Source organism: Salvelinus fontinalis, chromosome 7 (genome assembly GCF_029448725.1).
Source record: "Salvelinus fontinalis isolate EN_2023a chromosome 7, ASM2944872v1, whole genome shotgun sequence".
NCBI classification, from domain to species: domain Eukaryota; kingdom Metazoa; phylum Chordata; class Actinopteri; order Salmoniformes; family Salmonidae; genus Salvelinus; species Salvelinus fontinalis.
In genome coordinates, this window is record NC_074671.1 from 41,660,445 (window position 1) to 41,675,397 (window position 14,953).

The 14,953-nt window shown below is 41.6% G+C and overlaps 1 long non-coding RNA gene across 1 annotated transcript in view; it reads right to left on the minus strand.

Annotated features, from left to right (window-relative positions):
- Positions 1 to 1,105: 1,105 nt before the first annotated feature.
- Positions 1,106 to 14,953, minus strand: part of LOC129859481 (uncharacterized) — a 39,481-nt gene continuing 25,633 nt past the window's right edge. Inside the window, exon 2 of the long non-coding RNA XR_008760171.1 lies at positions 1,106 to 1,636. This is a non-coding gene — a long non-coding RNA (uncharacterized LOC129859481). The remainder of the gene's footprint in view (positions 1,637 to 14,953) is intronic.

The window sequence follows — 14,953 nt, forward strand, 5'->3', positions numbered from 1 at the left end:
TATGTTTTGATGTGAGAGAGGAAGCCAGTCCCGTCATCGCCACCTTACCCGCTCTTAAGATAACCTTCAGGCCAACTGGGGGCCCAAGGCTGGTTCGGAGACACCGCAATTGTGATGAACTGAGAGAATAGTAGAGTATCACTGTAATTCATGAATCATATGCTGTCTGCCGCTGTTCTTACCTCTTTCCCTTTTTGTCTTCTACACCTCTCTCCCCACCTCGTCTTTCTTCCTTGTTTTATAATGCACACCATATGTGCATTGAAGTACAGATTGAACTTGTATTTATAATATTACAATTATCATAATTATAACGCATTTATGTATTTATAACACGTGGATTTTTTATTTTTTATTTTTTATTTTACCAGGTAAGTTGACTGAGAACACGTTCTCATTTGCAGCAACGACCTGGGGAATAGTTACAGGGGAGAGGAGGGGGATGAATGAGCCAATTGTAAACTGGGGATTATTAGGTGACCATGATGGTTTGAGGGCCAGATTGGGAATTTAGCCAGGACACCAGGGTTAACACCCCTACTCTTACGATAAGTGCCATGGGATCTTTAATGACCTCAGAGAGTCAGGACACCCGTTTAACGTCCCATCCGAAAGACGGCACCCTACACAGGGCAGTGTCCCCAATCACTGCCCTGGGGCATTGGGATATATTATTTTTTTTAGACCAGAGGAAAGAGTGCCTCCTACTGGCCCTCCAACACCACTTCCAGCAGCATCTGGTCTCCCATCCAGGGACTGACCAGGACCAACCCTGCTTAGCTTCAGAAGCAAGCCAGCAGTGGTATGCAGGGTGGTACTTCTTTCAATAAAGCATTTCACATTCTCCACTGGTTGAAATTAAGTATCTAATTGAAATACTATCCTGTGTCCTCAGATTAATGCAGATGGAGATAGATAGGCATAGTTTTTTTTCTGTATATATGAATTACAAATCAATCATGTTTCTAGTTTATTGCATAGTTACAATGTGTAATCATTGATGTTCCAGGAGCAGGAGTGGTAAACACTGTTGAAGTGTATAATTGTAATACATACATGCAGACACAGCATCATTCAAATAATGGAGTTTGATATGACTGAAAAATAATGTCTCAGAGATTCATACCTGAACCGCACCTTTATTTGCCAAGGAAGAGTACATGATCAGTGAATATATTCAATGTACAGGCTACAATGTAGGAATCTCATGCGTGGTAATAACTACAGTACATGTGTATATTGGACTTGCATCCTTGGCACAATACAGTTATTATATTCTACTCTTTCCATAGGCTTCATTAATGCCATTCAGACTTGAAGTTGATACAACAACTATGATAGCTGATGTTCATAGATTGGTATGAATATTAGTTCAGAACCTAACGTTTTTGGGTCCATACACAGATCGGCTACAAACTGTAGCTAGCTACACATCCACAGGCATACAGTTATTTTTATCCTCCACTACACAATAAGCAAGTAAATAGTTAGCTAGCTATGTTACTTCAGCTGCATTGCAAGGCAAGCTTACACAATTGCACATTCAATTTGAAGTAAATTCTTTAGCTTCTTTAGATTCTTTACAGCCACTGTTTCACAAGACGGCAGCCTGGTTTGCTGGTCTTCTCAGAAGTCCCTAAAACATTAAACAACACAAATTACAAATTAATTCTCCTAAAACTAGCTAGCTGGCTAATGTCAGCTAGTCAGATAACTTACTAAATAGCGATTTTCATAAATTAACTTTATGACAAAAGCATATGCACAAACGTTTGTCTCTACATTAACTAACATATTTCTCTCAATTGTACATTTTTTGCTGGACTCATTTTGACGTTATAACAACGTGCATCTGGTTCCACTGTAATGTTTTGTCAGCCATCTTTGTTGAAGAACGCCACGAGGCAAGCGTGTCTCGCGTCAAAATTTGTCATTGGAACCACTCGATATGATTGGTCATATAAAAACCTTGGGACCCAGATGCATAATGAGTGCTCTAACTCCCCCTTGTGGTGGTCTGGAGCAATGAAGCCGTGATGCTGGGTACCTCTAAGTCCTGCGGTGCAAGCTCACAACTTTTAAAGGAGGAACCACTGTACAATAGTTATTTACAACATGAACAATATCTACACTGTATTTCTGATCAATTGGATAAATTTTTTCTATCCAGATCCTAAAAGGGTTAAAGAATGAGTAGAATGACTCCACCATTTATTATTTGAGGTAATTCCACCTCTTCCTCTGCAGTTACCAGTTCTTACTGTAACATTGTCATGACAGGATAGCAGTTTACTCTAACTAGCTCTGTCTCACTTCACAATTAAACGTTCATCCATATTTCTCAAACGTAAAAGTTCGATGTTGAGTGTGTAAGGTTAAGTCTAGGTATTAACTCCACATTTTTAAGGTTAGGGTATGTTTTGGCATTAACCTCTACCGAGCACCTACCCCGGGTCCGGGAGCACCCCTCACCCCCCACACGGATTAGCATCGCTAGCATAGCGTCACAATTAAATAGTAGCATCTAAATATCATTAAATCACAAGTCAAAGACACCTAATGAAAGATACAGATCCTGTGAATAAAGCCACCATTTCAGATTTTTTAAATGTTTTACAGGGAAGACACAATATGTAAATCTATTAGCTAAACACGTTAGCAAAAATCACAATTTTTCTTGTCCACCATTTTCTCTCAACACCAGTAGCTATCACCAATTCGGCTAAACTAAGATATTGATAGCCCCTAACCAAGAAAAAACCTCCTCAGATGACAGTCTGATAACATATTTATGGTATAGGATAGGTTTTGTTAAAAAAATGTGCATATTTCAGGTAGATGTCATAGGTTACAATTGCACCCACCGTCACAAATGGACTAGAATAACTACATAGAGCAACGTGTTTACCTACTTACTAATCATCAAACATTTCGTAAAAATACACAGCAAACACTAATCGAAAGACACAGATCCTGTGAATACAGACAATATTTCAGATTTTCTAAGTGTCTTACAGCGAAAACACAATAAATCGTTATATTAGCATACCACATATGCAAACGTTACCAGAGCATTGATTCTAGCCAAAGAGAGCGATAACGTAAACATCGCCAAAATATATTAATTTTTTCACTAACCTTCTCAGAATTCTTCCGATGACACTCCTGTAACATCACATTACACAATCCATATAGAGTTTGATCGAAAATGTGCATGTTTAGCGGCACAAATCGTGCTTACACAATGGAAATACTGTCCAACTACTCAAGCAATCTGCCCGGCAGCATCATGATAATACAACGATTTTTATCGAAAACTATTCATAAACTTGACTAAAAAAATACAGGTTGGACATGAAATGAAAGATGTATTAGTTATTAATGCAACCGCAGAGTTAGATTTTTAAAATTAACGTTACTAGACATACAGTGTGCGTTACAGCCAGACTAGTGACGCAATAACGGCGTCACTAATCACCATTATTGAGTTTACATTTTTCCACATAAAAACGGAATAACATCATAAATAGCTCTTACTTTTCGACGAGCTTCCATCAGAATCTTGCCATGGTTGTTCTTTGTCCAAAAGAATCGTTGCTTGGTTGTAAAACGTTGCATTCAACTTCTGATATAGCAGCTAACTATAGCTAACAATTGCTAACATTAGCTAACGTGTCCAAATCCTCAATACGCAATACTGAGGAAATTCCGAAAAATAGCAATATACTCGCATAATCTGATATAACTCGGTTTCAAATAGCTTCGTTATGATGTTTCTAACACCTATATCAAATTAAATTACAGACTGATATATCTAAAGTTCATTACTGAGCGCTCGAAAATGGCATGCCCAGGTCTCTCTCTGCGTAAAGTTCAACGTCGAAAAGATGGCGCACCTCACTCCTTGGTGTTTTATAACCTCTGAGAGCCACCTAGGAAGCCCATTCCACTTCTCATTGGTTACTGACATCCAGGGGAAGGCGGGTGCAGTTCGTGTCGTTCCATAGGATATACACACCCCTTTAAACTGAACTGAGATCAGAGCTTCGCTCTCAGACCTTCGCAAAACCTGTCATGGATTTCGCTGTAGAAAAAGTTCTGTTCCACTCAGAGACATAATTCAAACGGCTATAGAAACTAGATAGTGGTTTCTATCCAATAATAACAATAATATGCATATTGTACGATCAAGAATTGAGTAGGAAGCCGTTTCATCTGTAGAGACAATTATGCTAATTTGAAACAGCACCCCCTATAGTCGCAAGAAGTTTTAACTTCGAAATCTTAAGGTAAGACATTAACTCTGAATGGTTAAGATAAGGGTTAAGGTTTGGGATAGGCTTTAAACTAAAACCCTCAAAAACAACTTTCTGTCACTGGATTTGAATTTGCAACCAGAGGCAGATGCTTATCAGAGGCAGATGCTTACACCCATCTGCCACCCCCGTCCACAATGCCCTAGAAAAACCTAAATTAACTTGAAGGTAACAGCGCTTCATGTGGCCAGTTTCCACATCATCTCCGACGTCCTCAGACATGGATGGACGTGGAATACTGACTTGTATCACGGGTAACCTGGCTGCTTTAGTCACCAGCAGAACACAGGGAAGGGGTGGCGTTGGCGTGCAGGTGCGCGTAAATGATTGATGCCATGTGTGCGTAATGATGGATCCCAGGACCGGTGGTTAATATACCGGCAACGTTGAATGCAGGAGGGGAGGAGCGGGTCGCCGAAATGAAAAGTCCCATGAGCCAGCCAAGGTGGTGTGAGAGCCAGCAAACAAACACACACACACACACACACACACACACACACACACACACACACACACACACACACACACACACACACACACACACACACACACACACACACACACACACACACACACACACACACACACACACACACAGGTCCCATAAGCCAACCAGGTGGTGACAACAAGTGTCAGGCTGAACAAAATGCTTGCACCATTTCGTCACTTGAGTCTCTGTTTGGGGAAGACAATGGGGACAATCGTCTCATTAGACCAACAGGCATCAAGCTGTCAGTGAGATAGGGTGTCATCCAAATCTAAAAATCCAAACACCCCCCCCCCCTTCCTCCGTTTACTGGTGGTGGTGCAATTATGGGTGGTTATGTGTGTGTGTGTGTGTGTGTGTGTGTGTGTGTGTGTGTGTGTGTGTGTGTGTGTGTGTGTGTGTGTGTGTGTGTGTGTGTGTGTGTGTGTGTGTGTTCACAAACCTCCTATCACTCAGATGACGCAACCATGATAAGCATGGTGTCTGAGTGACTAACAGAAAGGGGATGTACAGACTGCATTTATAGTACAGGTATTTTTCTTCACTGACACAATAGTCTTCAAAGGGACATCCAGTACATACAAACAAGAGGATCCTGGGGTGGACCATTGAGCTAATCCACATCTCATCACTTGTCCTCTTTGTCCCTCAAAACAAAGCCTGGGTTGACTGACAATGAAAAAACGAATGTGTATATTTGACTGTTGTTCTAAGAAGTGTGAAGAGGCATAGACAAACAAACCTGCGTGTTAATTTGTGTGTAGGAGACAACTCTTAGCACTGTTCAAATCAAATTTGATTGGTCACATACAGGTGTTTAGCAAATGCTTGTGCTTCTAGGTCCGACAGTGTAGCAATATCTAACAAGTAATATCTAACAATTTCACAACATATACCCAATACACACACATCTAAGTAAGGAATGGAATTAGAATATATAAATATATGGACGAGCAATGTCCGAGCGGTGTAGACTGATATACAGTAGAATAGTATAGAATACATTATATACATATGAGATGAGTAATGCAAGATATGTAAACATTATTAAAGTGACATTATTAAAGTGTCTAGTGTTCCATTTATTAAAGTGGGCAATAAATTCAAGTCTGTTAATATAGGCAACAGCCTCTCTGTGCTAGTGATGGCTGTTTTAACAGTCTGATGGCCTTGAGATGGAAGCTGTTTTTCAGTCCCTCAGTCCCAGCTTTGATGCACCTGTGCTGACCTTGCCTTCTGGATGATAGCAGGGTGAACAGGCTGTGACTCGGCTGGTTGTTTTCCTTGATGATCTTTGGCGTTCCTGTGACATCGGGTGCTGTAGGTGTCCTGGAGGGCAGGTAGTTTGCCCCCGGTGATGCGTTGTGCAGACCACACCACCCTCTGGAGAGCGCTGCGGTTGTTAAGGCCACATCGCCACACCTTGTTGTCATTAGAATGGGAAGTATGGAGGAAGATAAACTCTTCAGGTTACTCAAGCAGAAAAGCTCTTAGGCTCTGGGCTATTATAATGACATGTAGCAGTCAACTGTGCTCAATGTTTTAAATAATTTTGACATGTGCATGTTTGTGTGTGTGTGTGCTTGTGTATACGTGTATCTGTGCGTGATCTACGCACAGATAAGTGTAATGTATGAACCAACCATCAGTGAGGTCATGTATGAGTATAAGTATAAGCCATCAACTAATAGGTCTGCGTCCCAAATGGCACCATATTTTCTATAGTGCATTACTTTTGACCAGGGCCCATAGGGCTCTGGTCAGAAGTAATGTACTATATAGGGAATACCGTGCCATTTGGTCCGTTCCCTGAATATTAGTCTCCATTCCCTGAATATTGTAGTAGAGGCCAGCCGTGGCAGGTCAGGAGGTCACCTAACAAAGCTTCAGTCAGACAAATATGCAGCCAGCAAGCAGTGGAATCATCCTCCACTGAGAGGCCTGTGCAGGAACACTACAGATTGGAGAGGGAGGGAGAGAGATAGAAAAATGAACAGAAAACAGAGAGACAGAAAGAGAGAGAGTGAGAGAGTCATAGAGAAATAGTAGAGAGAAGGAAGAGAGAGAGGGAGTGGAGCAAAAGAAAGAAAGAGAGCGAAAGAGAGAGAGAAAGTGAGAGAGAAAGAAAGAAACAGAGAAAGTACCCATGCAGGTCACGTGGGTACGTTGGGGGAACATTTTGTCAGCATTATAGTCCATTAAACCTGTTGCTCAAATTTCTGCCTGAGATTATGGTCTTAGCTCAGGGATATTTAGGAGACAGGTCCTAAGCTCCTGAGACAGAGGCTTATCACCATGAGTAGAGGGAGGGTTGGAGAAGACAGATGGAATAGCCCCTAGGCCCGTCACCCTGTGTAGAGGGTGGGGAGGAGACTATAGAGGTAAGAGCCCCGAGGGGAGTAGCTGTTTTGGAGGGCTGGGGAACTATTTTCAGCCTTTGGGTACATTTCTCCCATTCAAAGCTAAATATGTCTCGGAAAAACTCTGGTCAATCTGTAGTCATAACTCTAGTCATAACATTCAAACCACCATGCAACCACATACGTTTCATAAATTAACGCGCACTCCCTAACACATCAATAAAGGTTGAGATGTTTGAAATGGCATCGACCTATACACTATAGGCTATACACACTTCACACAGGTTCAATCATCTTAAAGTCCCATGTATTCATTCACTTCAGACAAATGTGCATCATATGAAAACGACACCAAAACAACGGCTTTAAAAAATTGTAATAGGAGTGCCCCTATGTTTAGCTTGTGTATTGTTCCAATGCTTATGATTTTTGGGTAATCTTTCTGTGAGGTCATACGGTTCGCTGGAGAATGATCGAATGTGTTTTGGGTATATATGTGTGTATTCGTGTGTGTATCCGTGTGTGTCTAAACTATATGGGCAGCGTTAGTGCAGCGCGCCTGTGAAATGGGAGTAGAAGGGTCTGCATCCCAAATGGCATCCTATTTCCTACATAGTGCACTACCACTAACGAAAGCCGTATGGGCCCTGGTTTAAAGTAGTGCACTATATAAAAAATGGGGTGCCATTTGGCACTTAGCGTAGGTCGGGGATGAGGAAGTCCAGATGGCCCGGTGCTGGTCATGAGATACTGCACAGAGGATGACGGAGACTGATGGTGGCTGCGCGCACACACACACACACACACACACACACACACACACACACACACACACACACACACACACACACACACACACACACACACACACACACACACACACACACACACACACACACACACACACACGAGGGAAATGGAACATGAGACATGAAAGTCACCCAACCCTTCACACACAGTCAGTTGGGCTACCCACACAAAACGACACATCTCTGTCCTATAAGAGTAAGACACCCAGCCTTCTCTAATGTTAAGTCTGTAATTACACAGCCTGTCTAAAACAAACAAGGAGAGAGACATAGAGAGCAAGCGAGAGGCTCCCATTAGAGACTGAGCAGTAATTTGTGAGAGCCCCCACCCTCTTTCTCCGACCCCTTGCCTACCCCTCCCCCTGCCATCTTAACAACCCCTCCTCCCTCCCTAACATCCCCCCTCCAACCTCTTGCCTCCCTTACACCCCATCCACCATCCGACAGGGCGAAGGCAGGGGTGTACCCAGACTTATCACCGGCAGCTCCTTTGTCTTCCAGGCTGGATAAAAGCCTCTCTCACATCCTACCCAGGCCCAGGCTCCTGCCTCTGCTCAGTAATCTTCCATAATCTTGCTATTGCAATTTTCACCCTCCATCCCTCCTCTCTTCTACTACATCCCTCCCTTTTTCCAATGTCTCACAGAGGTGTCAGGAAAAGAAGAAAAGAGTGCCCCCTCCTTCCTGCCCTGAATGGCCCCTGCGCACCAGTCACACACACACGCACACAGACGCACAAACACCGTTTTCACACACACTGTCGGCCTGACACTAACGCCTGGCCCTCTGGCAGGGGTTCTGATGTCAAAGACAGAAATATTGTGGGGATGGAGATGACACCGGTTATTGTTTGCCAGTATTCTCTCTTTCTGATCCACCCCCACACAACCTCTGTGCGTTAACAATATAATATGGCCATTAACCATGAGCTCCTGAAGGTCCCATCTCTGGTCTGGTGTTATTACAAAACCTGAAATGAAATGTGAGGGAATGGAGAGAGCGAGAAATAGAGGGAGGGAGAGTGTGAGAGATAAAGGGGGGGGGGGAGAGGGAGAAAGAGATAGAAGGGTGGGGTGAGGGGAACCTGTGTTTTTTGTTCTGCTGGGTGGTTTCTGTTCTGTATGGTTTAACCATAATGTAGCTACCCCCCACCTCTTCAACACAGGGTATGAGATGGATCAGACATTAGCAAGGGTAGCATTTCCTCCAAATCTCACTCACCTCTCTCTTCCTGCTGAAGGTACAGCAGTAGACGAGGTAGACTGAATCCTCTCTCTCTATTTGGATCCCCGACATGAAAGCGATACACCATTACCAATGTGACAGGTATGAAAATTACCCCATGTCACGTGACGCCGCCTTTTCTTCCTGGAGCCTCTGAGGGAAAGGAAGGGAGGCTCATCACCTTACAAGGTGAACTTTATATTTTTTGGGGGGAGGGGATGAGAAGCAGGAAAGTAAATAGTGTTTTTCCCAGGCAGGTCACCCGTGCTACAAGTCAGTTTTCGACATCCATCCATGTCTGAGGACATTAGGAAATTACTTGGAAACCGTCCACTAGGAGCAACAGTCAGCACTGGAACCTTGAAGTAGGTTTCGGTTTTGCTCGGGCGTTGTGGACAGGGACGGTGGATGGGCGTAAGCTTATGCCTCTGATTAACCTTTTACGGGGGCAGCCCGACACCGGTACACTTATGACAACATCCAGCTCAAAGTGCAGGGCGCAAAATTCAAAATCTATTTTTTTTTAAATATTTAACTTTCACACATTAACAAGTCCAAGACACTAGATGAAAGGTGCACATCTTGTGAATCAAGCCAACATGTCCGATTTTTAAAATGTTTTACAGGGAAGACAAAATATGTAAATCTATTAGCTAACCACGTTAGCAAAAGACACAACTTTTCTAACTCCATCAGTTTCTTACTCCATCAGGTGCTATCACAAATTCGACCAAATAAAGATATAAATAGCCACTAACCAAGAAACAAATTCATCAGATGACAGTCTGATAACATATTTATTGTATAGCATATGTTTTGTTCGAAAAATTTGCATATTTCATGTATAAACCATAGTTTACATTTCAGCTACAATCCGAAATTGCACCGAAAGCAGCCATAATATTTACAGACACCAACGTCAAATAGCTAATTACTCATCATAAAACATTTCTGAAAAATACATAGTCTGCAGCAATTGAAAGACAGGCATCTTGTGATTCCAAACAATATATCCGATTTATTAAATGTTTTACAGCGAAAACAAAATGTATCGCTATATTAGCGTAGCTACAATAGACAGACACAATTGGGCGCCCACGGCCAGTTCACATGCACGACAGATATATGAAATAACATCATAAAATGGGTCTTACTTTTGCTGATCTTTCATCAGAATGTTGAAGAAGGTGTCCTCTGTCCAGATGAGTCGTTGTTTCGATTCAGAATGGCAAATTTCCCTCTTCAATTAGCATTGGCACTAGCCGAGTGGCATAAATTTCTCCAACGTAAACACAGTCAGAGGACGGAACACGGCAAAACTCCCGAATAAAGTTTCAATAATCTGATTAAACTATATTGAAAAAACATACATTACGATGATATGGTCACATGTATCAAAAAAAATTCGAGCCGGAGATGTTAGCCGTTCGGTACGAAGGCAAAACAGAAGTCAATCCCACTTCCTTCAGAGTACCGGAAGTGGACGGTCACGTCAAAGAAATAGTTTTTTTCCCAACACAGAACAAGATGAGCACAAAGATTTCTTCTCTGACATCCTCTTTACACCAATAGGAAGGCGTATGGAGTGTCAGCAGACTCCTAAGTGTCAAGACCATGTATAGGCATCAAGTTGAAAAGAGCATCGATTTCTGACATTTCACTTCTTGGTCAGGAAAAGTGCTGCAGAAGGACTTCTGTTTCACTCAGAGAAATAATTCCAACTCTTTTAGAAACTAGAAAGTGTTTTCTATCCAAAAAGAATAATAATATTCATATTGTATGAGCAAGATTTGAGTAGGAGGCCGTTTGAAATGGGCACGATTTCACTGGCTACTCAACACTTTGCCTTGCAGCCATAAGAAGTTAAACAGATTGCATGTTTGAATTCAGCAACAGAAAGTTGTTTTTGATATACAGTTGACGTCAGAAGTTTTACATACCTTAGCCAAATACATTTAAACTCCGTTTTTCACAATTCCTGACATTTAATCCTAGTAAATTTCCGTGTCGTAGGTCAGTTAGGATCACTACTTTATTTTAAGACTGTGAAATGTCAAAATAATAGAGAGAAGGATTTATTTCAGCTTTTATTTCTTTCATCACACTCCCAGTGGGTCAGAAGTTTACATACACTCAATTAGTGTTTGGTAGCATTGCCTTTAATATTTTTTAACTTTGGTCAAACGTTTCGGGTATACTTCCACAAGCTTCCCACAAAAGTTGGGTGAATTTTGGCCCATTCCTCCTGACAGAGCTGCTGTAACTGAGTCAGGTTTGTAGGCCTCCTTACTCGCACACACTTTTTCAGTTCTGCCCACACAATGTCTATAGGATTGAGGTCAGGGCTTTGTGAAGGTGACTCCAATACCTTGACTTTGTTGTCCTTAAGCCATTTGGCCACAACTTTGGAAGTATGCTTTGGGTCCTTGTCCATTTAGAAGACCCATTTGAGACAAAGCTTTAACTTCCTGACTGATGTCTTGAAATGTTGCTTCAATATATCCACATAATTTTCCATCCTCATGATGCCATCTAATTTGTGAAGTGCACCAGTCCCTCCTGCAGCAAAGCACCCCCACAACATGATGCTACCACCCCCGTGCTTCACGGTTGGGATGGTGTTCTTCGGCTTGCAAGCATCCCCCTTTTTCCTCCAAACACAACGATGGTCATTACGGCCAAACAGTTCCATTTTTGTTTCATCAGACCAGAAGACATTTCTCCAAAAAGTACAATCTTTGTCCCCGTGTGCAGTTGCAAACCATAGTCTGGCTTTTTTGTGGCCGTTTTGGAGCAGTGGCTTCTTCCTTGCTGAGCGGCCTTTCAGGTTATGTCGATAAAGGACTCGTTTTACTGTAGATATGGATACTTTGTACCTGTTTCATACAGCATCTTCACAAGATCCTTTGCTGTTATTCTGGGATTTATTTGCACTTTTCAGACCAAAGTACGTTCATCTCTAGGAGACAGAACGCCTCTCCTTCCTGAGCGGTATGACGGCTTGGTAGTCCCACGGTGTTTATACTTGTGTACTATTGTTTGTACAGATGAACGTGGTACCTTCAGGCGTTTGGAAATTGCTCCCAAGGATGATCCAGACTTGTGGAGGTCTACCATTTTTGTGGAGGTCTAAACATCCTAAGCACTTGTAAACATATACCACTTGTGGAGGTCTTGGCTGATTTCTTTTGATTTTCTCATAATGTCAAGCAAAGAGGCACTGAGTTTGAAGGTAGGCCTTGAAATACATCCACAGGTACACCTCCAAATGACTCAAATGATGTCAGTTAGGCTATCAGAAGCTTCTAAAGCCATGACATAATTTTCTGGAATTTTCCAAGCTGTTTAAAACTTCTTATGGCTGCAATCCCATTAACGGGGTGATATGGCGCCAAATTCAAACAACAGAAATCTCATAATTAAAATTCCTCAAACATACATGTATCTTATACCATTTTAAAGGTAATCTTGTTGTTAATCCCACCAAAGTGTCTGATTTCAAATAGGCTTTACAGCGAAAGCACCACAAACGATTATGTTAGCTTACCGCAAAATCACAGAAAAACACAGCCATTTTCCCAGCCAGAGACAGGAGTCACAAAAAGCAGAAATAGAGATAAAAAGTATTTATATCCAATAACCTCAGTATACATTGGCGCCATGTTCAGGAATGCCTCCAAAATATCAGGAGAAATTGCAGAGAGCCACCTCAAATAACATAAATACTTATCATAAACTTTGATGAAAGATACATGTTTTACATAGAATTAAAGATACACTTGTTCTTACTCATTCCTGTCTCCTTTGGCCCCCCTTCACATTAGATTCATCAGACAAAGTTCTGTTGAATGTTGACATCTAGTGGATGCCGTAGGAAGTGAAAACTCATCAATGACTCGCTGTGATTTCAATGAGAGCTTGGTTGAAAATTGGCACCCCCAGAAAAAATACAAACAGGAAGTGGAACTTCTCAGGTTTTTGCCTGCCATGTGAGTTCTGTTATACTCACAGACATAATTCAAACAGTTTTAGAAACTTCAGAGTGTTTTCTATCCAATATGAATAATAATATGCATATATTAGCAACTGGGAATGAGGAGCAGTCCGTTTAATATGGGCACCTCTATGCACCTTTCATCCAAGCTACTCAATACTGCCCCTTCAGCCATAAGAAGTTAATGCAACCGCTGTGTCAGATTTCAAAAAGCTTTATGGCAAAAGCACAATATTCAATAATATGAGAACAGTGTTCAGCCACAAAAGGAAGCCATAGTTACAGGCCAAATTGTGCAGTCAACAAAACTCATAAATAGTATTATAAATCTTCACTTACCTTTGCTGATCTTCATCGGAATGCACTCCCAGGACTCCCATTTCCACAAGAACTGTTTGTTTTGTTCGGTAATGTCCATCATTTATGTCCAAATAGCTATTTTTGTTAGCGTGTTTGGTAAACATATCCAAAGTCAGGAAGCGCGTTCACTAAAAGCAGACAAAATGTCAAAAAGTTCCGTAACAGTCAGTAGAAACATGTCAAACGATGTATTGAATCAATCTTTAGAATGTTTTTAACATAAATCTTGAATAACGTTCCAAACGGAGAATACCATTGACTTCAGATGTGCGATGGAACAGAGCTCCCTCTCATGTGAACGTGCATGGTCAGAGCATGGTCAGGTCATGGTAGAACTGACAAATTCCTGTCTCCTTTGGCCCCACTTCACAGTAGAGGCATCAGACAAGGTTCTACAGACTGTTGACATCTAGTGGAAGCCGTAGGAAGTGCAAACAGATCCATATCCCACTGTGTGTTCAATAGGGGCTGAGTTGAAAATCGACCAACCCTAGATTTCCCACTTCCTGTTTGGATTACTTCTCAGGTTTTTGCCTGCCATATGAGTTCTGTTATACTTACAGACATCCTTCAAACAGTTTAAAAACTTCAGAGTGTTTTCTATCCAATACTAATAATAATATGCATATATTAGCAACTAGGACTGAGGAGCAGGCAGTTTACTATGGGCACCTCTGGGCACCTTTCATCCAAGCTACTCAATACTGCCCCTGCAGCCATTAGAAGTTAAAGGCACAGTCAACTTAGTGTATGTAAACTTCTGACCCATTGGAATTGTGATACAGTGAATTATAAGTGAAATAATCTGTCTGCAAACAATTGTTGGAAAATGACTTGTTTCATGCACAAAGTAGATGTCCTAACCGACTTGCCAAAACTATAGTTTGTTAAAACTTCTTGTCAATATGGGGGCGCTGTTTCCACTTTGGAGAAAATCGTGCCCAAATTAACTTCTACTTGGTACTCATCCCGGATCCGGGAGCACCCTCATCAGTAAAAAAGCTGACTAGCATAGCCTAGCATAGCGCCACAAGTAAATACTAGCATCTAAATATCCTGAAATCACAAGTCCAAGACACCAGATGAAAGATACACATCTTGTGAATCCAGCCATCATTTCCGATTTTTAAAATGTTTTACAGGGAAAACACAAACCTGTATTTTTTAGTCAAGTTTATGATTAGTTATTGGTTAGATTAGGTGCCTCTCCCAAGATTTCTCCCGACATTTTGTTGGCAGCTTGGCTACTATTCTCATTGTATAACCACGATTTGTGCCGCTAAATATGCACATTTTCAAACAAACAATATATGTATTGTGTAATATGATGTTATAGGACTGTGATCTGATGAAGTTTTGAGAAGGTTAGTGAAAAATGTCATATCTTTTGCTGGTTTATTCGC